General features: G+C 40.0%; 1 long non-coding RNA gene across 2 annotated transcripts in view; it reads left to right on the forward strand.

The window, feature by feature from the left end:
• The window catches only part of LOC139083406 (uncharacterized), a 347719-nt gene that overhangs the window by 160179 nt on the left and 160586 nt on the right, over positions 1-26954 (forward strand). The window contains exon 1 of one of the 2 annotated variants that reach the window (XR_011540103.1): positions 8819-8955. The exons of the other annotated variant lie outside the window; for it this stretch is intronic. This is a non-coding gene — a long non-coding RNA (uncharacterized lncRNA). Of the gene's footprint in view, positions 1-8818; positions 8956-26954 lie in introns of those variants that run through there. 2 annotated transcript variants of the gene reach the window in all.

The raw sequence follows: 26954 nt of genomic DNA on the forward strand, positions 1-26954 counted from the left end.
AACACAGAGGGCTCAGCTTTCATAAGGGTGTGACAGTTCTCACAACAAAATATATACAAAATCTTCACGACTTTGTTTTTCCTCATGTCTTTTCTGTAGTGTATTTTTGCATTATCTTTCATTCTCTTGAGCACAACCAAAACAACAGTGATAGATGTGTTGTTTTTATAACATACACTTCTATTGAGGATGGGATTTAATTTTTATAGCCTGGAATTGCAGGGAATCCTCTCAGGAATCTTAAGTATAATTTTCCCTTTAACACATTTTATGTATTTATAAATTTTTATAAGTTGAGAAGGTTTCATTGGGAAAATCAACTAAGACATGGTCTATGCCCTGAGAATGTTATTATGCATCAATATTAATATGACTTTGATAATATACCAATGCAAAAGTCTTTTCTTATTTTTTTTTTTTTTACAGAAACCAAGTTTTTTGCACTGGTTCCTAATATAATTTTAAAAATCTGTATTTATCTTATTTTTAAAACCTTCTGTCCTTGTCATTAATTCTGTTTTATTTATTAGATATTTCTGCCCTTGCTGGTGCCTCACTTTTCACCATTCCTTTTTGGAGGTTTCTGTGCAATAAAGCCACTTTCCTCTAGTGTATTGCATGGGCTTTGCATATGGTTGGTGCTCATGTAATGAAGAAGTGTAGACTAGTAGAGTTCCCCAACTAGATTCAGGGGACAGAGGGTATGATAGCTTCTTGATATGTCAACTTAGCTGGGCTGAACTATAGTCTTTTAGCTATTCAATCAAACACTGATTTAGGCACTGCAGTGAAGGGATTTTGCAGTTTAAAGTCCCTAATCAGTTGACTTTAATCAAAAGGAAGATTATCCTGGGTGGGTCTGACCTAATCAGATGAGCCCTTTCCAAAAGCCTTCCCTGGGCTCAGAGACTCCAACAGCTGCCCGGTCTGCATTTGCTCTCCCTTCCCCCTGGATCTGAGAGGTGCAGCCTGCTTATAATTTTTCCTTCTTGATGGCCTGTGGACAATAAGCTTCAGCTTGTGCCTGTGGGGCTTCAGCCGGCTTGTTATCTTTCTTCCTGACTATCTACGGACTGGAGCCTCAGCCTGTGCTCCTGGGTAACAGCCTGCTGATTTCTTCCCTTTGTGAGTATCTTTGGGTTTGTTTAACCAGCCATCACAATTGTGTAAACCCATTCCTTGTCACGCACGTGCATGCACACACACACACACACACACACACACGTGCATGCCCACACACAAACACACACATCTCCTACTGGTTCTGCTGCCCTGGCTGAACTCTGACTGATAGAGTGGGTCTCTGATCCTCTCTTTTTATCTCCAGTGACTTTCGTTAAGTTTAGTTCTCAGTAAATCTTGGCAGAATGATTTCTGGAATCCTCAAGATCTAAAATAGACTTTACTTGAAGTATAATTTTAATAAACAGACAGGCTTTGGACAAAATGGCGTACGTACCTTGGGAGTTCAGGGTTTCCTTTCTTATTTCAAACGTTTTTCCCTCTTGTTAGATTTTGTTTTCTCTTTTATTTGGGTGAAAGGAAAAGAGCTGAAGAGTTTTGAACCTATGTGGCCTCCTTTCCTTCCCATATGTCAGGATTCAGTGAGCAAAGAAACTAACATGGAGCCGGCCCGGGAAAGCCTGCTCAATGGGTTACAGAAAACTCCAGCCCAGCTGGTGTAGACACTCAGGGCTGGGGCCTGAGTCAGAGGGTATTCAGCATACTCCCCCATTTCTGGGGGGAGGTCAACATCTCCCCAGCCCCCTCACTCGACCTGTGAGGGTCGAGGATAAAGTGGAATGCTCAAGGACACCTAATGAGGTCACCAAACTGGGATGGGGTGGAAAGTAAGAAATGTAGCTCTTAACTGGAGAAATGGAGGCATTTTAAGTAGAATTATCAGGAACAATATCTTTCTGCCTGTCTGCCTTTTTCCCTTCCCTTCTACCCTCCGGCCCTTGATGTCTTCTTTCCTTTCCTTTTCCCCTCTCTCTTCTTCTCTTCCTTCCACAAGGCAGTTAAGTTGAGGTAAAATTGTGATAAGATGGGTCAGGATCCCATTGACAGGTTATCAGAGACTTGGAAGCCCAGCCAGGCCTGCTCAGGGTGGGGGTTGGGGATCAACCTATGAGGAAGAGATGCAGAAAGTGGACAGTTCAGTCCCTCTGTGATCAGGGGCTGGGCTACAGGCCTCTGCTCCTCTCTGTGTCTCTGCTTGTTCTTGTCTTGGGAATCTGTCTAGGAATGCTCTAACCTGGGGGCACCCTGGAGAAGAGGCAGGACCACAGGGGGCCCTGATGGAAGGGGGAAGAGCTGGCTGTCATCCAGACCCGTGCCAAAGGCGTGCGAGAGAGCCTGAGGCCCAGAGCTGGCCTAGCCAAGTTCACCAGGGCCAGAGCGAGGCAAGTTCAGGTGCCAGGCCCCAAAGCACATTTTCCTGGAGCGTTTCCTTACATGTGTCTCTGGGAAAATATAGAGGTGACCTGGCCATGGTGCTGGAGGAAGGAAGTGGCTGCCACGTGGCTGTCACCACAGACAGATGGTCTTGGATTTAGAGACTCAGAATCCTGCTTGTCTTTTGGATACACAACTAACAGAAAGGTGTCCTAGTTCTGGCTGATGGGCTGGGACAACAGAAAAGCTCCTTCAAAGAAGTATTCTTTCACTCAGCTCTAATCCTGTCACGGCGTTAGCTTTCTGGTAGCCAAGTAAATAGGGGAATAGAAGATTACCTAGACTTCTTTTAGGGACCTGTTTAGTTTGGCTTGTGGTAAAGAATAATTCTGAGGACCATTATGCTAGAGAGATTTGAGGGAGATTAAGGAGATTATGAAAATGTTCTTTCTGCATATAGCAGAGGTTTGTAACACTTTTAAACCACTGTCGAGAAAACAAAAGGATGTGTTATGAGGTAGCATTGTGTGAACCCCATAGAGTGGGGTGTTTTAATATTAATCTGTGTTTTATGTCTGGAATACCAAATGATGGAACAATTGCATTATGCACCCCAAATTATAGTTTATCATAAAAGGGTCACATGCTCCATTACCTTACAAGAGAAATTTTATTTGAATTATAATGCATTTCTAAACCTTGTGAAGGATTGGTTGGAGGTATAGTCTTTTGTTACACGAAGGGCTGCTGACTAGAATTACAGTTCCCATTAACAGGAATATAAGTGAAATAATTTTGTTTCAACAGTCATATCCTAAGGGCGAATGGGTCATAGAGGGTGATTAAACTGAAGACGTGAACCCAGTAATAATCACTATATACGCATCCCCTGTGGATGACCTCACATTTTTTCCCCTAAAACTTCAGCTTTCTCAGACATTTACCACTGTATCAAGATATACTGATAACAATAATAGGGTGATTGAATATGCTATTAGATTTTCCCTATAAAAGTCTTCTCAGCACGAGACAACATATTGATATTCCTTTCTAAATTGAAATATTATACAAAGGGCAAAAGAATTAGATGCAGCAAGTAATTTGATGGCAAGAAAAATACCATAGATCAGCAACAATGAGCTTTTGTAGTAAAAACACAAGTACAGTAATGATAAAAACAATGCTTCGCCAAGTTATAGGGCATATATTTGAATCAGGAGAGTTGTTTACTCAGAAAATAATGGAAACATATGAATGTTTACTCAAAGTAGCTATTCTGACCCAATAATCATGAACAATTGGCAAAAATGGGAATTTATGTTTTAGCTCATAAAAAGGAGCTTCTACTTCAGGAAAGTATGTATCTCTTCAGAGCAACATGACTCTCTGAAGGCTGCTTATTTCTAACGTTCCCTTGGCTGGGGACACAGTGGCACAATTTTTAATACGAGGATTTGACACTAACTTCTCCATAGACTACCCTCCTTGCAGCTGGTAGGGGAGGAGCCCCTCGCCTGACAGACTTGGCTGGCTGACTTGTGTAGGTTTCACACGTGCACTACGACCTTGTGTGCTCTTTAGGGTCAACGTAGGCATGCAAGGAGGAGCAAGTGTAGGAGTTAGGCACAAATGGAGACACGGAGGCAGAGGCAAGCCCAGAGTAGCTCACCTGGAGATGGCCAATCAGATACACGGAGAAACAAAAGGCACGAGACGTGTCAGAATTAAGCCACAGTGATGGAAGGGAAAGAGAAGGGAGCTACATCAGGGGAGGATGGTGGTACAAAGAAAGTCCAGAAACTTCCATTAGGCCAAGAAGGAAGCTGTGAACACATTTGCTGAGGTATGCCTTTACGTGAGTTTTATGCATGCATTCACTGCGGGAAGGCTTGGTTCTTTACTTTGAATGATTTTACTGTCCCAAACAGGTAAATACTCCTCCTCTTTACCTGAAAGATCACTGAGATTTTGTTGGCTTTGGAAGAAGAACCTGGAGTGAGAGAGGAGGGTGAGAAGCGGCGGTAGGCACTGATGGCGGGGCAGTGTAGAGTGGTGGGAGAGTGCGCCAACTTCGGCCCCTTCTTTCACCCTTGTGCTTGAAATTGTTTCTGATGGATCCTGTCCAGAGACTTCTGACATAGCCCCCACAGTTCTCGCTGCACTCATTTAGGTCACCCACACTTGGCTGTTTTGGAAAGCAGCCCCTCTTTTCCATCCCACACCATTCTTACAGCAGGACAAAGAACTGGGTAGCATCTCCTCCCCATCCACGCACCAACTCAACAAATTCTCTCCACAAAGTAGAAGGAAGGGGATGCTTAATTCAAACTGTTTATTGAATGAATGAAGGAAGGAAGGAATGAATGGCTTATCTTCTCCTGCCTGCTCATTGCATTCAGCCATTTCCAAACTTCTGTTCTAAGCTCTCTTCCCCACTCTTTTCCTCAGGGGATCTCTTCTTCTTCCCTGGGTGGAACTTTATGGTACCATATCTATGGCCCCCAGATCATATTCTTCAGAATTTATTTGTCTCTCTCGAACTTCAGATCTGAATTTCCAATTGTTTATTGTATGTCCTAAAAGTGTTTTAAGCTCAGCATGTCCACATGGGATTCCTTTCCTTCCTTAAGTCGGACCTTCCTTCCCCTTCATTCTGTGTCTTAAACTTCACGATCTTACCTTCCCCTTTATTCATCCAACCTAGAAATTTTGTTGTCATTCTTCTGACCTCCTGCATCCAGTTAGTCAAGAAACCACATTCACTTTGCCTCCTCAAGAGCTCTTGACTCATTCCCTCTTTGCCGTTCCCATGGATACCGCCCTAGTTCAGAACCTCATTATCTCTGCATCGTCATTTGCATCACTTCCTAAAATACCCATGGCCATGTCATTCCCACCTGAAGTGCTAGGCTGAGGTGCATTTGGATGGAACTTGTCTCTGGCCCCCTGACTTTCTGAAAGGTCCAAAGATCTCAGTCTCTAAGCGTGAGTCATGCTTTGCATTTCAGGATGTTCTACAAAATGGACTGAAAAATCCTTTAAAAAACTCAATATGTTCTAGAGATGGAGGTGCTTCTGACTTCATTCAGCCGTGACCTAATTGTCTTGCTGAGAGCTATTAATACGTTGGAAGGAATTCCTTCAGGTCCTCTCCTTCCCAAAAAGAATTTCTTAAGAGCAACATTCAAAATCAAGGTCAGCTCGCAAAGGCATCATTTGCCATGGTACCAGATGGAGGTTTTAGCCGGTCTGATTCTGAGGTTTACAAAATTTTTCATGTAAAACCTAGCTGTAGTTAATTTCATTAAAAAAATTACAATACATATAACACAAAGAGGTCTGATGACATTTATTTTTCCTGTAGTAGTACCCACAGATGTCTGCAATGGTGGTCATAAGGCCCAGGGCACAACAGAAGGGGTTTCTAGACCAACAAAAAGCTATCTTCTTTGGCCTTTATAATATGTGATGCTTTTTCCAACTTTTCTCTGTTGCCACCTCTTTGTTCTACTGACATTTCCTCCTTTATGGCGCTTTCTAGCTCACATTGGCTTTCAAAACATGTTTGTTTCAGTGAATTAAAATATTGAATTGCATCGACTAGGGCTCTTGAGTTAAGTGAACATTATTGCATTTTACTTTTAAGGATATGGTACATGTAGACACAATATATTTCAGCAGCTCAGCCAGGCACCCAACCTTCATCCTGACAGGCACTAAAAAATGTCTGCTTTGTGCCTGGTAGAGAGTAGACATAGTTTTTAATTTTTTAATTTTTTTTTATAGATAAGTTTTGGTTTTGATAGAAGACTTGCTTTTCTTTAATAATTGAAAATAGAAGCAGAAGAGTAGTAAAGGAACCAGTTTTAAAAAAGCGAGAAGGTGTCGGGTTCAGAGCAGAGTGAGATGAATTCCCTGTTATGGGATTTGGTCTCAGGGACATGAGGCACAGAAAGAGGAATGTTCGCGTGGTTTCCTCAAGCACTTGAGAGTCCCTAGGGCCAGTGGGATTAAGGAAGGCAAACACCAGGCCGCCATCTCCGCCCTTAATTAGGCACATAAAACTGCATTTGCTTAATCTAAGGCATGAGGACGCACGTTGCCTGCCATCTGGATGCCGATGCTCGCGGTCCCAGGAGATCACGCACCTCAGAAAAGCAGAATTCCAGATTTTGGTATGTCACACTTTAAACATGTCACCTATCACAATCTGGTTTTACACAACAAGACAATTAAAAGTTAATAATTTACTTTACAAAAAGATTCACCATAAGATTATTTAAAATTCCAACTCCCCTAGTATATTTCAAATGTGCTAGGTTTACATAATTGCAGTGACCCAGAGCTATCAAACTTTGCATAGAGCGAGGAGAATTCTAGTAGTATGAATGAACTTGGTATGAACGTGCTTCTGTCTAACAACAATCTGAATGACGGGCTTCTACAAATGATCCTTCAGTCCCCATTTGGCAGTCAGTTTAAGCCAAGTTTCAGAACCCGCGGTTTCTGCAGAGGCGTGACTTCTGTGGTCATGACAGGGCCAAAAGCTGGGAGCTGGAATTCTGTCAGCTAGATCTCTCTCTCTCTTTCTTTCTGACACACAAGAAGGAAATATTAATTACTCCTGATTCTAAACTTTTCCTTAAATCTTTTAGTAAAAAGAGGTAAAAACAAATGATCTCTTTCCTTTGTCCACTTTCTGGTAAAGGTGTGCTGAAAGGAGAGAGAATAAAAGAAAATTAAAAAAAACTGATATACAATGGGGTTGTATAAATTAATGTGTTTGAGAGCTATGCTTCTTTTTCCCCCAGGTTTATTGACATATAGTTGGCAGGTAACAGCATATAAGTTTAAGGTGCAGAACATGTTGATTTGATACACCTATATATTGCAAAACAATCCCCACCATAGTGTGAGCTAACACCTCCATCATGTCACATAATTACCATGTTTTTTTGTGGTGGTGAGAACATTTATGATCTATTCTCTCAGCAACTTTCAAGCATGGAACACAGTTAACTATAATCACCATGCTGTGCATCAGATCCTCAGAACTAATTCATCTTATAACTGGAACTTTGTACTCTGTGATCAACATCTCCCCATTTCTCCCAACCCCTTGCCCCTAGTAACCACCATTTTAGTCTCTGTTTCTGTGAATTTGATTTTTTCAGATTCCATATATAAGTGAGATCACACAGTGTTTGTCTTTCTCTGTCTGACATCTCACTTAGCATAATGCCCTCAAGGTCCCTCCATGTTGTCACAAGTAGTAGTATTTCCTTCTTTCTTATGGCTGAATAATATTCTATTGTGTGTGTGTGTGTGTGTGTGTGTGTGTGTGTATAGTATTCATGTTAGGTAGTATGAATAGTCCTAAATTTATGGATGAGAAAATAGAGGCACAGAGAAATTAAGTAATTTGCTCAAAGTTACCCAGCTAGTTAAGAGGGGTTTCTGGATGTGGACCACGCCAGTTTGCTGCAGACTCCGTGTTCCTAAGCACTGCACCAAGTTGTGCAAGGTCACCCCCTGCTCAGGCCATCAATCCTGTTCCAGATCTCAGAGGCAATTTTCTGTCAACAGTTTGGGTTATAAGCTTCAGATCTCCCTGCATTCAAACATATATACTACTAACAAGATCAGACCATGCTCTCTATATTGAATTTATTTTAGCAATCATGTTTTTCATTTGCAAGAACCTTTCTTTTTCCTGATTGTTCCTTTTTCTTCACAATCTGTTGAGAATACTAATATCTCAGAGGATGCTAATTATACTATGACAAATGATAAATAATGGAGTTCTTCTATTCCCTGAGTCATGGGTCTCTTTTGAGCCACCAATCTTCCTCCAACGTCTATTGAGCTTTCATATTTAATGCATGATGAGCTGGATTCCTTAACATAGGTGGCAAGCTGGGTTTCCTCCGTGGTTGTGTCGAATTTTTATTTTACTTGTCTTTTCACTGAGTAGCTTTTAGATGGAAGTAAATTTTGCTGTCTTCCAGTTTTCTAATCAGTTTACACTTTGTCTTTTAATCCCTAGGCTTCCTGCTTTCTTCAGGTTTACTTTATTCTTCTATTCTACCTTTGGCGTTTTCTGCCTATTCTGGCACCCTGGCAAAGCACGGACACAGTTTTTCAGTGCTTTTTCCCAGTGTATCTATTTTTCTCAAAGATTGTGAAGAAGAAATATTTACGCCATTGAAGCTAGCAGGAGATATTATGAAGTAGAATTCAGAATTTACAAATATGTTAATGAAATAGGAAGGCCTTAAAGGGGATTAGGAGAGGGAGGGATGGGGGCGGGGCTGCTGTGGGCTGATCCCGTTTCCGGAAGTGCTCAGTCATGCTCCTCCCCTATTTTGCTTCATACGTGGAAGTGTTTGAGGCCAAAGCGCTTCACTCCCCGGGTGGAAGGGTCTGGCCCTGCCGAGGACCAGCCTGAGTGGAGTGGGTGAGGTGGCATAGGTAGGGCCTCTTTTCTCCAGCGTCCTGGGGACTGTGGAAACTCCCACAGCAGCGGCCAGGACTCGAGACTCCATCGTCTCTCTTTTGGTGAGCTTGCTCCTACCTTCAGAGACAAAAATCATGCCCGCTTTCCTCTAAATAGGCTCTCTGCAGAATCTTCCCCCTGCTTACCGAAGCTTCGCTTGCTTGAAAGATGAACATGGGCGCGCTTTTCCTCTGTTACTGTTTGCCTTTGCTTCAGAGCCCCTTGCACTGATTGAAGGCCTGGAATTTTGGGGAACGGTTTCAACAGCTGCATGTGTATGGGGAACATCTACCCCCACAGAACAGGCTCAGACTTAGAGGGTCATCTCTGTAGGTTGTCAGACTTTTCTTCTGAAGTACCATGACCCCGAAGGGCAGAGCAGAGTGACCGTGCTACGTGCCACCCCCTTCCAGTGCCGTCCCAGGCTGTCAATGCTACATCTGTATGTGTTTTAGTGTAAAAATCCTATTTCATTTCCCCAGTCTTTGCGTAAGCTATTTAATGAAGTTGTGTCACATGGTTTCTTGTCTCCCTGAGGGTGAGTGCCCTGGTTTGAGGAGGAGAAAACTGCAAGTCCTTTGTATAATATTTTTTATTTTCATTTGGCCTTTTGAACAGACAAAAATCTTAAGGGATTAATCGAGGTCGATTTTAAAGAGACTGGGCACATTTGGGAGGGAAGGAAACTAGCACTTACTCAGTGCCTTCTGGGTGCCAAGTGCTATGCTCGTGGCTTCATAAACCTTCACAAGCTATCTCAGTCTTTACAAACATCAACAGGCGGGGCTGGCCCTGTGGCACAGTGTTAAGTGCACACATTCCGCTTCGGGGGCCCGGGGTTGGCCGGCCGGTTCAGATCCCGGGTGCGGACATGGCACGGCTTGGCAAGCCATGCTGTGGTAGGCGTCCCACGTGTAAAGTAGAGGAAGATGGGCACGGATGTTAGCTGAGGGCCAGTCTTCCTCAGCAAAAAGAGGAGGATTGGCGGCAGTTAGCTCAGGGCTAATCTTCCTCAAAAAAAAGAAAAAAATCAACAGGCGTGCAGATTGATGGTGCTAATGGTCTAATTCCTCACATTTTGCCTTGCAACTGTGTCGCACTCACCCACCTGACTCTATGGGGCCATGTGACTTGCTCTGGCCAGTTCAAGGTAAGCAAATGTGACGCAGGCAAGGACTTGAAAAATTCTTGTGCGATTGGGTTTGTTCTCTCTTAGTGCCTTTGCCATGTCATGAGAATGAGTCCAGGCTAGCTGGCTGGAGGATGGGAGACACATGAAACAGGGCAAAATTGCTCTCATTGTACAAGCTGAGGCCATCCTAGATCAGCCAGCCGCCAGCCAAGCCCTAGCAGAGCCAACCCCCGGCATGAGCAGGCCCGCCACGCTGCAGGCGTGTGAGTGTGCGTGGCTGAGCCTGACGGAGCTCAGCCTAAGTCGACGGAACCCCACAGACTTATGGGCTAAATGGAGGTTTAATATTGTCTGCCATTGAGGTTTTGTGATTATTTGTTATGCAGCATCATTGAGCAATAAATAATGGATACTGTAAGGTTTGCCTTATTAACTATCCTTTTATAGAAGAAGAAAATGAGGCTCAGAAAGGTTAATTAATGTACCTAAGGTCACATAAGTAAGTGGCTGGGCGAAGATTTGACCCAAGCCCTCCTGACACTCCTGAATGACACCAAATGGGGAGTAGAACCAGGAAAGGTGACAAGATAAATTTATAATCTTTAAAATGACAAGCTTAAGGCTCCTCCTCGTCCCAGTGCTGATCCTTTAAAAACATGGTCAAATATGAAAAGATAACCTAAAAGTTGATTAGTTTTAAGAAAACCAAACTGATTAAAAAGCGTATTTCTTTTGTTTACTAAATTCGTTTTTCCTTTTACATATTTTAAGCTGAAATTGCTCCTCACTCAAGTGCTCAACCCTTTCCATTCTCATGATAGATGCTATGAAGACGATGTACGTACGAACATAAAGGGAACTGTTACCTTTCTTAGGCGAAGAAAAGAAAAGTATTATGTAGTTTTCTCTGTCGGCATAAATGAGCAGATTAAGCATAAGTAGGAGATTCAGCGTATCTCTATTTCCCTGACACAAAAAATAGTGCGTTTGAGCACTTTTTTGTGTTTTAGTACATTTTTGTCAACACTCTTTTATTATATAAAAAAACCCCATCTCTACTCCTTACAGAAGTTTTAAAATCATTTCACAGCTGAGTGGAACCCTAAACAGAGCTATCTTAGTGTAATGAAGCAGAAAACGATTGCTTCTTAACAAGACTGCTATATGGTGACAAACAGCTCATAAAAATCCCATCTGCCACAAAATGCTTCTATTTTAGCTAGCTTGGAATCTAAATAGTGTATTTCCTATTTCTTTTCAGAGACAACAGAGGAAATGTAAAGCTTTCTCCACCATCAAATTGTCCTCTGACAAGAAAAGTGCTTGGTTTTTAATGTACTGACGTGGCTCACTCACAGGATCACACAGGTCTGGGGATGCCCTTTAGACTTGCATGGGTTTTGACGGCTCCCGCCACCACCTGTTACAGGCTCCAAAAAGGCCATGCAATAATGCAATGCCATTTCTGATGTTTTAACATTAGAGAATGACCCGTGTACCCATTGGCTTAAGGTTTTGTTTAGTAAAAACAAAAGAGAAGTCCAAAGTTTGCAGAGACAAAGAAATGGGACCATTCGTAGAGTCACTCGTTTTAATGAAAAACTGTTTGCATTTTTCATGGGGAGGAGACATTGCTGTCAACTTCCGCTTATGGTTTTAGACGACTATTACGTATCTATTTGCTTTATTTGAGTGGCTTTTTCAAAGTGTTTTTCCGTCCCCCACTAATTCCACATATTTATCTCAGCCAAACAGCCATCAGTTTTTGAAACATTTAAGCTCAAATAACTGATAAAAGTATAAAAGGAAAATTCTAGTGATTTTGTCTAAAATGAAACCATTTACCTTAATGTAGAAAATGAACATACTAGAACTTTCAACAACTTTCCAAAATGCCATGTATCTATAAGTAATCTAGTATACTTTTAAGATGCAAGGATATTACTTTGTGAAAGAAATAAACCAACTCTTTCCATTACAATATAAAATATAATAGTTACTAGCTTATTCCAGGACTTATTTGCTTTTAGAAGAAGCTGGGAAATTTTCTTGAAAAGGGCCAGGGAAAACTGATATTTAAATACACTTAACTTTCAAGTAGAATGTTATGGAATTTTCTGGTCTGAAGATATGATTGGCTTTCAAGAATTGGCTGTGACTCAGCTCCCATCTCACTTGATATCAGGTGGAATTTTATTTCAAAGGATGTACACACTTGATTTCCATTGAGTAATGACTATGCCACGGCTCTTGCATTGTCTCACTTACCCTCACAGCGAATCTCTGAGGTGGTACCCTCACATCTCTATAACACAGAGGGAGGTACATAGACCAAGAGAGGTTGAAGTCGCACAGGTCACCCAGCTGGTCAGTGGTGGAACTAAAGTTTGATTCCTGAGGAACAGCAGGGGTGAAGGCAGTAGAAAGAGCACTGAATCAGGAGTCAGGAGGCCTGGCTTCTTCCCTTGACTCTGCTAATAGCTGTGTAACTCTGGGTATGTTGCTTCACGGCGAGGAGGGTGTTAGAGCAAATGCTGCCGACGCTCCATCAAGCCCATAATTCTGTGATCTAGAAGGACATTCATGTATGAAAGTAGGCAGACTGAGGGGAAGGAGTTCAGTGATGTGTGCCATGTATATCAGTTAAGATGCTCCAGTTCTTTGCCTGCTTATAATACACAGATGTTGCTCTAATGATTGAACATCCAAATAGTTTGTTTATCTATTCTCCTGTTAATGGACATTTAGGTTGTTTTTGGTTTTTGGCTATTCTGAATAAAGGTGCTGAATACATTCTGGTGGAAATAGTTTGTGGACATGTGCACTCATTTCTCTTGCGTTTATAGCTGGGTGTGATACTTATTCATTCAATAAATATTTATTGAGAAACTATGCTGTGCCAGGCACTGTTGTTAGCATTGGCAATAAAACGGTGAATAAGCAGAAAAGATAACTGCTGTCATGGAGCTAACAATGTAACGGAGGAGGCAGATGATAGACAAGCATGATGAAGGAAATTATCAGGGGGATGAGATGAAGAGTGAGCAGGTGATGGTGAGGAGGGAGTGGAAGCTTGCTCCTTAATGCAGAGTATCAAGCAAGGCCTCTCCCAGTGACATTGAGCTGAGACCCCAAAACACTCGAGGAGCTGGCCCTGTGAAGAGTCCAGGTAAGAGTGCCCAGGTGGAGGAGATAGCGTGAAAGAATGTGCTACATTATAATCAACATTTATCAAAGATCCAAAGAATGTCACTCCCAGGAGGGGCCAGTCATGATCTAGTCCCCCCGGCAAGACATCATCTAGTCCACCCCTTTTCACTTTGCTCCTGAGAAAACTAAGGCTACTTTCCCAGGCAATGGTGGGGCCAGGAATAGAACCAGGCATCCTGGGTCCGACTCCACTTCTCTTTCCATTGTACTGCGACTGCCCCCATTATCACCCTTTCTTGATCACTTAACTCTGTGCCGGCCACCGTATCGAGCATGTTACTCCACTTTTTCACTTACACTTATGCTTGGTGATATAAGCATTATCAGGCCCATTTTAATTATTAGCAAACAAAGGCTTGGAGAAATTTAGTAACTTGTCACATAGCTTTGTATGTGCTAGAGCTTGAATTTGATGCCAGTTCTGTTCAGCTCCAAAGTCTGGACCTTTTACTACTGGTCCACAGTCTTGTTAACGTGTTTTTGCTTCTCTCTAAACTTCAGGATGTTGTATAACACATTTTATACTTTATTAGGTGAAAAAAATGAATCTAGAAATAACTTTAATTTATGGAGTAATCGGAGTGTTGAATAAAGTGACCACTGTTAAAATGAAGGGAATATAAAATGCAAAGAACTATTACAATTGCCTTTTTCCAGTATGTTTAGCTGCTAAGGAGTTGAAAGGAGCCAAGCTGTAAAATACAAACATATCACTTCTGTTTAGTATAGGACACATTTTGATACAGAATATTGAATTCATTTTGCTGCAATAATTAGACTATAACTTCTAAAACAAATGTTATGCACACTGGAAAAGAGAAAGAAAAGAAGTTATTAGACAACCATGGTATGAATATAGATGGGGAGGATGCTCATTAGAGAGGAACGAGCAGGGGTAAAAGACGCTTATTTTTCCAACAACGACCATATGTTCACCAAAATGGATCCAGCTCTTCCATATGTGATGTTTCTTGTTTTCTTTAAAAAAATAAGAAGGAGAGGGATTTTGATCCACAGAGCTCAAATTCCCACTAAATATTGTCTCTTTTGCTGTAAGAATCTGGCATATTTTTGCAGGTTTGTTTGCAGGTTTTAGCTGTAATAGTTGCTGTCTTGGAGAAAAGAATGAGGAACTGAGAGTCTCTATAACTTTTAATGATGTAATGGGAAAGGATACACAACATGCTGTGGCTCCTGATGTGTTCCAACCTCGTACTTTATTCCAGTTCTCTGAAATGGAAATTATTGTAGGCCAAGATCGTTCAAAAACGAGGCCTAAGTACGCAGCTGCGCTAATCGGAGCAGTGCATGTGTCAACAGCACAGGCCGCTGAGAACTCGTCGTGGCTGAGCTGTGTTTGCATCCTTTGTTTCAGGGAACATCTGTGATACATCTTTCCAGAGTTCCTCTCCACTCACTTCCACCCCCAATTTCCCCTTTCCCTCCTTCTTCCTTTTTAGTGTGTGAAGGCATATTGTTCTAATTTCCTTTGTAGTGAACGTGGGACCATGCAACATTGAAACCACTGTTTTTAACAGATGAGAGACATCAGATTTTCCTCCCAGTTCTTACCTCTTGTCTGCTGGCTTCCATTCTTGTCTGATTCTATGTTTCTTCTGCCGTTTGAAATGACAGGTAGGTTTGGAAATGCAAACTCTTCTTCAGATGCTGTCATTCTTCATCTTTATGGGTTTCTTTGGTGGTACACAGATAACGACAACCATAGTTCATATTCTACAGCTTAAACCTAATGTGTTCGAGGTGAAAGAAACATAACATCATATTACATCTCTTGCTGGCCCCAAACGTTAGTAATCGACCTATTATATTGCAATACTCTTATGCTATATTTCTGTCAAAGTTATTCGAGTGAGGCAGAAAAATATTCAAGTGGGTAAAAATAAGATTTATTTTAGAAGACCATGGATATGGCTTCCTTGCATTCTGTAAATGGCAAGTTTCCCGTACGTGGCAGTAGAGATATAAATTGACAGCAGGTGTTTCAGGTGTGAGGAAAAAGGTGAAAAACAGATCACACTGAATTAACAAAATGAATTCTCAGCTTTGGCACTTCACCAGGAAGGAAACAGTCCTGAATGAATATAAATATTCTGACACACACAAAATAAGGTATCCAGTGCTGGCTTCCACCAATCTTAGAGACTTCCTGGCCTCTGCTCTGACACCTAGTGCAAATGCAGGTTTCACCTGGGGTGAGTTTAGGGTGAAGTCTCTACAAACTCAGAGGTAGATGGCAGTAAGAAGACCACTACAAGGCTGTTTTAAAGGTTTGTTAGGGCTTCATAGCTAGGCAATGTTATCTTGATAGGAAAAAAATTGAACCTGCCTGGAGATGCTTAAAAGTAGCTTTAGGGTGTTTGAAGTGAATTAAACCAACAAGAGGTACTAAGGTCTGCTTACTTTCCACTTCTGATCTCTTGGTGTTCTGAGTAAGAATTTTTTAACCTCCCCTGTTACTTACAGTAGAATATGCCATAAACTTTTCTTTCTTTTCCTCACGCCACCCCTTTCCTTTTCAGAAGAAAGGACAAATAAACAGCAAGCTCAGAATTCAAATATGGGTGGCTCTCATGAGAGTGTAAATCAAAGAAGGGAGGTGTCCTTTCCCAAGAGGACCACTAAGTGGTGGGTACACTGCATAAATAGACACAAAACTCACAACAGCGTGCTACTTAGGAAAAGTCCCATGGGAGCAGCCGGTAAATTTCACGTGGCATTGAGCTTCAGTTGGGCCAAATGCTAAAGCGGATGGAAATGTTTAGTTTAGCCTCATTTTCTTTCCACAGATGAAGACGTGATCTATCGTGCATGCAGCCATTTAAGACACAGGCAATGTCCAAGAGAGGTGCCACTATGGAAATGTGTATCAGTCAAGGTTATTTGGATACACGCAACAGAAACTGACTCTGGGTAAAAAGAGAATTTCTTGGAAGGATATGGAGAAGGAGGAATGCTGGACACTTAGGTTCAGAGCAGAAACAGGATTGAGGGTCTCTGGGACTCCAGGGAGCAGGAATTCCTCTCTGGGCTCATCAGAGTGCTGCCGGAATGAGGGGTCTCGGGGTCACGTTCCAGGGAGGGGCATCCCACTGGATCACTATGGTCATACCCTCACCCCTCCCCACATGGTTAGTGCCAGTTGGGTTCCTTAATTAATGATCTTGTCCCCCTGTGCCCAATGGAGGAGAGGTAATTCCCTAAAAGAACACTAGGTGCTGTTACTAAAAGGAGGGAGGAATTCGTGCTCATCTGCCCAAAGATATAATTGGCCACCACGCAGTGTACTGTGCTGTTGATTTTATGCCATATTTTGTATTTTGTATGGCTTTTAGTTCATAATCTATGTAGTTTGTCAGGAGAAAGGGAGGACATAGGGAGAGAATGAGGAAATACTCTTATCATTGCATATTATCTAGCCTGATGTGGTGTAAGTAGCCTACATGGGCACAGGGCATCAAAGGTTAAACTCTCAAACTTCTGGTCTGCTGCAGTCAGCAAAGATGTAGAGTTAATCCGTTGGGAGTATCATGGCATTGACTTTTTGCTTAATGGAGAAATCTGTCTTAGCTGGCTTCCAAGTTTTAAGATTTTTCGTTTTACCGAATGGAAAAGTTAACAGAAGCTCCTTTCTCGTCAAGGGGTGGGACAGAACACAAAGGTGAGTGAACAGACAGCAGAGCCACAGCCTCACAGACCAGAGATGCAAGTCCCCAGCGGGGAGGAGGAGTTGCTGCCAGGTCTGTCTTGCAGAGCGTGTGGGAGGGAGGGAAAGCCTCCTTAACAATATCGTTGATAAGTACCACGTACTTACAATTGCAGATGGAAGACTACTAGTCTTGCACAGATAGTGACCAAGGCCCAGATGCTAAAGTGTGAATGTCCCAGAGCAGGCTGGCAAATGGCAAGAGCAGAAGAGGCCTAGCAAAAACTGAGCAAAAAGAAAACAGGAGAAATCCAGAACATTTCATCATGGAGACAGTTTGTCTTAGGCAGCTGGGTAAGAGTTTCTGTGGACTGAGGACTTGGCATTAATTATACTAGCATCTCTCTCTCTATTGTTTATAATTTATTGTATTTAATTTTTGCACGGATTAGCTGTGTAGTAAACAATTTGAGGAGTTTATTCTATAGTTGTGGCTCAGTCTACCCCAAGTTAGCTTTCTGCTATTTTCAGACAATTCCTAGAGGATCAGAGAGGAGCTTGGCAGATCTCCAGATGGATCCAGAGGGTTGTACACTGTAACGTAATGGGGAAGGAGAAAACACGCAGCTGTAACTGCATAACAGAATATGTTTGAGGACGGCATGGGTGTGACGTAGAAAGAACAAGGTTGGGGAGCCTCTTGGGCTTTGACACAACTGGGCTGAAGTCCTGGCTTTGCCATTTACTAGCATTGTGACCTTGGAGAACTCATGTAATCTCTCTAAGCCTTACTTTCCTCATCTGAAAGTTGGGTGTGATGAGAGAGTCCCTGTGCTGTGGGGACACTGTGAGATCAGGTGTGTAGGTGGTTGGCACAGCTCCTGCATGTAATAGGAGCTCAATATGTGTCAGCTTTTAGTTTTATACAGAGGCAAGAGTCCAGTAATTTATAGGGCAACATAATGGGAAAGTTGGCTGTAGAGTTGGAGGATGCTTAGATTATTGATAATGCACACCACAGACATAATAAAGTGATGTAAACACATTAACATGAATTCATGGGAAGCACTTTGTGAGCTCAGTGCTTGACCTGTGTGATTTGTCTGCTCCAAACTCCAACACAATCTTAGGTCGCATCCATGAAAGGATGATGTCCAGACTATAAGGGACTATATCCTCCACTGTACTTGACTCTCATTAGATGATGTTTGGGGCATTATAAGCAGTTCTTGGGGTGGAACACATTTGAAGAAGGTCGCTGATAGAATAGGTTGACAGAATTGGTGGAGGGTCTGGCTATTCATGCCAAATGAGAAGTGTTTCAAGGAATTGGGATTAGTTGGAGGATTTGAGACCAAAAGGAGATTTCATTGCTGTCTTCAAAAGTTGAAGGATGGATCATGAAAGAGAGATTTGCCTGGGTGCAGAGGTTGGAAATAACAGGGAAGCAGATTATGGCTCCAAATGAGAAGGCTAATAATCAGAGCTGGTCTAAGTTCAGATGGTCCTTGCCATAAGTTTATTGGGCTCCTGTTCCTGGAAGATTCCCACGTAGACTGGGAGGCACTGATCAGAAACGCCGAGGAGGGTATTTTTACGTGGCGTTGGAGTTGTTAAGTAGATAAACGTGGTAGGCTGTTCCAACTTTTTGACTCCAAAATTTAGTAAACATTCTACAAGGACAGAAAGAAAAAAAAGCAGCAGTCATGAAGCTAGAGAAATCCCTCGTGCTCCTTAAGACAAATGGAAAATCTCTGTCAGAGAGGGCCTTGCTTCCACTGGATCTCAGGAATCAGTGTCTCTGTTCCCAGCTGTGGAAAGTTGTGACTGGACAGTTAGTGGCTCTAAGCATCGCGTGCTCAAAGTGGAATAAAGGCTTATGAGAAAGGGCTACACTTTTCTCATTGCATCCCATTGTCAGTCTTCCTTTGTTGCTATTGGCTTCTCAAGTCAAGAGCATTCATGATGTTAGGGTCAAGTTTCTTGATGCTGTTTGAATCAGACTTGGAAGGAATTCTTTGAAGTCATATTTAGCCTATTCTCTGAATTTCTTAATAACCATAAGGCATATCATGTTTTAAAAATGGCTACAGAAGAATTGGGAGAGCATGCTGTCTGTGTTCTTGACCTTGACTCTATCCTACCTAGAGAGGAGAAAGGGGAAGTGTTGGAGACCAATAGCCTTTGGGGTCAGGCAGGCATAGCCTTCTGGAGACTGTGGGCAAACTGCCCATACAAAGGCTCAGGTTCCTCATCTCTCAAATGGGCGCAGTAATAGTACCCACTTCATAGGCTAGTTATAAGGGTTGATTCAGATAATACATAATAAAGTGCTCAGTGTTGGGCCTAGCACATTGCAAGTCCTCAGGGAATGCTACTCGTTATAATGAGCTTTTGCGCATTTCTCCTGCTCTGTCATGGTAAGAATGACACAGATGGTCAACGATTTTAATACAATTTCAAATACTTACTGTTATTAACCATTTTTTAATTATTTGGTGGAAATTAATTCAGAATCTGGCAATCTTTCTTTATCAAAAATATTTGCTAAATATTAGTTCATTGTTAGCCCTCTTCCAGCTCCTTATGTCTTTGACATCTTTATTAAATTTTAACATTCCAAATGCTAAAATGTTAAGCAATATTTATCTGCAGACTTTCCTGGAGTGTACTTCCATGTTTAGAAGTAAGCTGCATAAAATAATTTTGAGAACTAGTTATAAATCACTGAGGCTGCAGTAGTTATAAATAGCCACTGTGATAGTTAGTCATGTGAGCCCAAATGTAAAGTGCCTTAAGAATTTCATACATCCTTCAACCCTTATACTACAAGTGGGGAAAAGCACTGGATTTCTTCAATGACTGTTGAAAAATTTGTGTCAGAGAGACCTATCTTTACAAGACAAATAGAAAAGGGGTCCAGTGAATTCTAATTACGGTTATGTTAAAAATTTCTTATTTCCTTTCAGTAATGTAAATTACTTCTTGTAAATCTTATAAAGCCACTGTTCTTTAGCCCTTAAATTCGTTGTGTACTTAGTTATACAGAAGAACATATTTTAAAACCAAATGAAAATTTCAAGAACTGCCTCAGATTACATTACGTTAAATTTTGAAAAATTTGATTACTATAATAATTTCTAACCTTCAATCAAAAAGAATAAAACAATACTCATGCCTCATTGAAACATCTGTAATCAAGTAATATGAGGAATTAAAGACAAAAATTGACTGTGTTATGAAATTTCATGCCCAAAGTTACTTTGTGTGGGTCATTAATATTTATAACTAAACTGCCCTTTGATGTGCATTAATAATGTGCCTTGGGATTACACAAAGAATAAATCATAAATATTCTGGGAAAAGGGAAGATGCCGTAATTAAATCACAGTAATTAACATAGATATTGGGTTATTATTTGAATGAATCACAAGTTCTTACTATGCAGGTTGATATGTTGACTTTTCCATGATATTCAGAAGGTTGAGGTTCAGCAAATGGAAGATGTATGAAAGCAACGTTTTAGAAAAATAGCTTTTTCTAAAACCTGTGCTCATAGTGAACGTGAAATTGTCGTTGAGAAAGTATAACATGCAGCAAAGTAATATATTCATTTGTTAAATATTTTTAATATTTAAGTTGTCTGTTATGGAGCACTATGTTAATTTCTTTAGGGAGAGGTTCAAAATATTAGCCCAATGGAGTTTCACTGATGTTATGCTTCTTAAGTGATTTTTAAAATGCAGATTTAAAAACCAGATATTGACTCATCTATTAAGAAATTGAAATAACTTATTTTAATATTTAATCTTTATGATATTTGGGAATCCTTTAATCTTCAGGCAAAGCAATTTTGTTGAGACCAAATTTATTAATAACTTAATTTTTCTTCTAGACTTGAAAGACTTCATTGTGTGCTGCTGTTATATGGAAACTGTATCAAACCGCTGAAACGCATTCTCAACATTCAAACTATAAACCTTAGCTGGAATCTTAGTGTCTAGATATTAATGTTTGTCATTTCCATGATGTATTTATATTCATATTGCTGAGGTGATTTATCACTGGTGGTTTCAATGTCCCCAGAGGCTCTTCCTTCTCTTTTTCCTTTTTCAGAGCATGGTACTAGCATCTACCTCAGTCACCTGCTCTTGCTGCCTTGACTCCTTCCTTACTCCCACTCGCCCACCACAAAACACAAAGTCCTTCTACTACCTCAGCATCTCTTGAAAACATCTATTTCTTTCTATCTTCCCTATCGCAATCTTAATCCAAACCACCATGATCTCACAGGGTTTTGGCAACGGTCTCTCCTTCTCCAGTCTTCATCCCTTCCAATCCACTCTCCTCATTGTAGCTGGAATGTTTCTAAAATACAAACGCAATCACAGTATTTTATCTACTCCTCAATTTGAAGTACCTTCAACATTCCGTAGATGACAACCAATACTCTGGTCTCTCACTGTCTTGGCCATCTCATCCCCAGTGATATTTCCGTTGTCCCAACTCAGCTATGCATTCTCTCCAATCTTCCAATTTTAAAATCAAAATTTCAAAATAAATTCATTCATCCCATTCTCTGAGCAGTGTCTTATATTTTCTGTTTACCTCCTCGATCACTTATGCAAACAATTCTTCAAAGACCCTGAGGGCTTTAGTCCACTTTTCTCTCCATCCCTCAGCCATCTTTTGTCTTCGTTCCCCTCCTCCTCATACACTTGAATCCATGATAATTTTAATCATATAATTTTTTTAGTATAATTGAATTGTTATATTATCCCCTGGTAAATCCACACTTCTGAAAGGTCCAGCCTTGTACCATCTCCATTGTGTGCCCACATAGCCAAGTGTTGATATATGACAGGCAGTTTGGAAAAAGTGTAACCTCATGGTCACCACCCTCAATGCAAACTCAACACTGGCACACTGTCCCACTGCTTCTCTCTTGTAAGCTCGTTCTTTCATTTGCCACATCGACTCACATCTTCTCATTTCTTGAACTTCCACTGAAGACCTTTCATCAAATTCATCGAGAAAACAAAAATCAACAAAGGGAAGCTACCTCAGCCTTTCCTCCCAAACTTCCATGTCTGTATCGTTTTCTCCTTCTTCTTTCCTGAAATAATGGAAATTTGTTTCTCTGTCATTCAAGGATTTATTTTTCCACATGTGCCCTTTTCTTCCAGTCTCATCAAAGACTCCCTTTTTTAGGCTATTTCCTCTCTTTCCTGCACCATCAATTCTTCCCTCTCATTTTCTTCATTTTCATTAGTTTACAAACACAATCAACTATCTCCCATTTTAAATAAACCCTCCTGGAGCCCACATGCTACTTTGGCTGCAAACTATTTTCCTTGGCTTCTCATAGCCCAACTTCTCCACAGAGTTCTCTATACATGTTCTCTCCAATTTCTCATCTTCCATTTACTACTTTTTAAAATTCTCAATTAAAAAAGTAAGTTAACACATTTTTTGAGTGGCTACGATGTTGTAGGCACTCTTCTAGTGTTTTACATGCATTAACTTATCTAAACCCAAACAGCCCTATTAAATTGTTAACTAAAATTTACAGATGAGGAGACTGGGACACAGAAGGTGACATGATGAAGATTTGAAGCCAGGCAGTCCAGCCCTGGAGCCTGCACTCTTAATCATGATACGTTACCACCTCTCTGGAAATAGAACATTTGTAGAAAGCCTTTTTCCAGTCCCAAACCTCTCCCTCCATTCCCAGAGGCCACTATTATCATCATTTTGACAAGTATTCTTTCAATTTATGTTTTGATGCTTTAAGACATATATATTAAACTATAAATGACATATAAAGTTTTCCACTTTTTCAATCTTTACATAAATGAAGATAAATTTACCATACTTATCATTCAGCCTCTTGTTTTTGTCACTCAGTTATTATATTTTAGAGATCTATTCAAGTTGACATATAGTCCTAATTCATTTATTTCGGCTCTTCTATAGTATTCTGTTATACATATATCTCACAATTTATTCATTCTCCTGTTTTTGGACATTTAAGTTGTTTGCAATTTTTATGATGTCATAAAGATGCATCAGTGAACACCATATTAAGTATTTATTTCTACTTTAATAGCACTGTGTTCAGATTATTTTTCTTCTATTATCACTTCTTTAAGACTTTAACACTTCTTTTTGATTTTTATAACCTGGTCAATTTATGTAAATGTATTATGTATACCTGAAAGCAATATATATTTGAGATCTGCCAATGAATGATTCTCTATAGATCTACTAGTTTAAGTAGTTTATTGTGTTGTTTCAATCTTCTATATTTTTACAACTTTTTCTGCTTGATCTATTACTTTCTACAAGCAGTATATTAAAAGACTATGATGTTATTACTTATTGGTTCAATACTTTCCCCTTTTATCATTGTAATGTCCCTTTTTATTCTTATTAATGCTTTTTTCCTTATTAATACTAACATTGTAGCCCAGATTTCTTTTGGCTGTTAGTATTTGCCTGGTATAATAATTTCCCTTTTCTGTTAATTTTACTTTAAATATGTCTTTTATTAGAAGTTTATAGCTGGGGCCGGCCCCATGGCAGAGTGGTTAAGTTCGTGTGCTCCACTTCAGTGGCCCAGGGTTTCATTGGTTTGGACCATGGGCGGGGACGTGACACTGCTCATCAGAACGTGCTGAGGCAGCGTCCGACAGAGCACAACCAGATGTACCTACAGCTGGAATATACAACTAGGTACTGTGGGTCTCTGAGAAAGAAGAAGAAGAAGAAGAAAAAAAGATTGGCAACAGATGTTAGCTCAGGTGCCAGTGTTTAAAAACAAAAAAGTTTATAGCTGGCTTTGTTTCTGTTTTAAATTTAGCTTGTTTATTTCCTTTTAATAGACAAATTTAATCCATTTACATTAATTGTGATTAACGCTGTATTTGTCCTTATTTATGCCGTATATCTTACCATGCTTTTTCCTTGCTTACTTCCTGCCCTGCCACTCTTTTCTGCCTTCTGTTGTGTGATTCAGGTTTCTTTATTCCTTTTTCTCTATTTGCTGCTTTGAAAGTCATGTATTCTATTTTTATACTGGTTTTCCTTAAAATTGATATTTATCTTTAACTTTACAATGTTTAAAGTTAATCAGTGTCTCTGTTTTCCTGTGGAGCAATTTAGGGGGTTTTTAGAAAGTTTTAACTCCATTCTGCGGCCTCCCTCACCAACCATATTTCATGTAAATTTTGTCTATTAAGTTAGTTCAACTTTGTTTTTTTATACTCTGTCCAAATTAGTTAATTATCATTATTAAATCAATGCTTATTTATTTTTACCCACATGGTTATAAAATTTCTTTCTCACCGTTGCTTCTTGCTCTTTTTTCCTTTCATCTCAGTTTAATTTCCTTTTTTGCTGAAGTATATCTTTCAGTAGTTCTTTCAGAGAGCATCTATGTGTGTAAATGCTCTCAGCTTCTGATATTCTGAAAATGTTTTTATTTTACATGGACTCCTTTGTCCTAATTTAGATGGGATTAACACTTAAGATTGAGTTATTTCCTCATGATTACTTTTAAGGTATTATTTCCTTGTTTTTCCCTGGCATCTATCATTGCAGATCCTAAGCCAAATTATCATTTCATTATGAGTAATGTCTTTTTTTAGATTACTTTTAATGTCTTTTATATCTTTCAACTACCGCCGTGCCAAAAAGAAATTTAACTGTAGATTTTTCTTTATTTATCGTGTTCAGAACTCAGTGTACTCTTTCAGTCTTCTTTGAATATTATCTCTCTCTGTGTCCTCTATTATCATTTTTTTGGAATTCTCATTAGATGTATATTGTACCTACTCATTCTATCTTTCATCTCTCAACTTTTCTCTTATAATTCCCATCTCTTTTTGCTTCATTATGAGTTATTTTCTCAGATTTATTTTAACTCATTAATTCTCTCTTTACTATGCCCAGTCCATTGAGTATAGCTGTTCAGCTCTTCAGATATTTATCCCATCCACTGAGGTCTTAGTTTAGCGATTGTATTTTCCAGTTACAAAACGGAAGTACATTTTGCACATCTCCTACATCTTGTTGTCTTCTCTGTCTATAGTCTATACACTCTCTCTATGTAATCTCATTTATTTCTAATTGCTAATAACTCTTAATTTTATGTCTTTGGCCCAGACCTTTTGCTGAAGCTTCTGACTCATATACCCAACTGCTTCTGTGACTTATATGTCTAATAGACATCTCAAATTTAAAATATCCAAAATGAAACTCTTCATTTTTCTTGGAAATCTCTCACTCCTGAATTTTCCACATCTCAATAACTGATGCTACTATTTCCCCTGTGGATCAAGCCAGAGGCTGGGGCTTTATCCTAGCATCCTTTGTCTCCCTGTCTGCCCAGAACCAAATCATTAGTAAGCTTTAATGTTTTAGCTTCTACTTTCTCTTTTTGTTTTCAACAAGGCATTTTCATTTTCTCCTGGAAGACTGCAACTGGCTTCTAATTGGTCTCTCTCTGTCTTCTCTTGCCTCTTAACAATCCATTCTCAACACAGTCAACAGAATAATCAAAAAAATATGTAAATTGCATCATGTCACTAACTTACTTAAAATTCTTCAATGGCTTGCACTTTGTCTTTGGAGTAAAATTCTGATTCTTTCATTTGGTTTTCAGGATCCTGTGTGTTCTGGCCTTTGCCCACTTCTTTTCTTATTTGTCTCTCCTCTTAGATCATATGTTCCTGCCTTTTTAAAGTCATTTTGCCACACTCTTTCCTTCTTAGGATTTTACTCACTGTCCTCTTGAACTATTCTTCTAGATCTTCCCATAGTGGCTTCCTGTCAGCTTTCAAGTCTCACTTTAAATACCATTCCGGTGATTCCTTCCTTGATCACTGAATCAAAATAGGTCTCCCCCCAGACCTTGTCTATGTAATTTTTCTCTGTCTAAGCAGACTGTTTGCTTTAAAAATCTTTGCAGAACCTAATATTTTGTAATTACTTATTTGTTTACTTGTTAGTGTCTTTTACTCTAAAGTTCAAGTCTCACAAGGGTAAAGACGTTATGTAATTTTTCTCACCACCATACATCTATATCTAGCATTGTATTTTGGAATTTGAGATTCATTCATTCATGCAACAAATATTCATTTAGTGCCTATAACCAGACTCGTAAGATGTTGAAGCCGTAACCGTGAGTCAAGACAGAAATGGCTGCTGCCCTTGCAGACTTTGCAGTTTTCTGAGGAATGCAGGCAATTACAGATATAAGTACTTTATTGAGAAAGTACAGCGTGCTATGGGAGCACAGAGGATGCAAACCTATACCAATCTAGGTATTGGTGGGAGGGATCAGAGACAGCCTCTTGGAGGAAATGACATTGTGGCTGAAGCCTGATGAATCAATAGGAACTTAGCAGATGATGTGTGGGGGGAAAATTGTGTTGGAGATAGAGGTAACAGTATATACAAAGATTTGGAGGTGAAGGGAATCACGGTGCAGTTGAAGAACTTAAAGGAGTTCAGTGTGGCTGGAACATAAAGTCTAAGGTGAGTCAGTGGTGAGAGGTAAGTTAGGAGAGGTGTCGGTCATGCTGTACTTTAAACCATGTTAAGAAATTTGAACTTTTTTCAAAGAATGGTCAGGAGAATTGAATGAGTTTTTAGGAGTTGATGGATATGATTATATTTAAAAAAAAAATCTCTGAGCATAAAGTGGTTGGGGAAAAATAAAAGATATTTCGGCTTAGCCATGGTCAAGATATTACAAGATGAACAACTGGGTAATAAGCACTATCCTCAGATGAATGATAACAATTTTTAAAATGTTTATTTCATAATATAGTTATTCACTGGCATTGTGCACAAGTAATAGAGTCACTAAAGTAAATTAAATTTCTATCTTCATGGACACGTTCATTGGGAATAAGAACAGAGGAAGGGAGAAAGAAGTACAAGAATAGGGGAGGATAAAACAAGACATTTATAATATATCAAAATATGGATTCTGGCTCATAACTGTGATTTCTCAGATTTCAGGTCTCAGTTTCTATGTGTTGCTTCAG

This window comes from Equus przewalskii, chromosome 5 (genome assembly GCF_037783145.1).
Source record: "Equus przewalskii isolate Varuska chromosome 5, EquPr2, whole genome shotgun sequence".
Taxonomy (NCBI): Eukaryota; Metazoa; Chordata; class Mammalia; order Perissodactyla; family Equidae; genus Equus; species Equus przewalskii.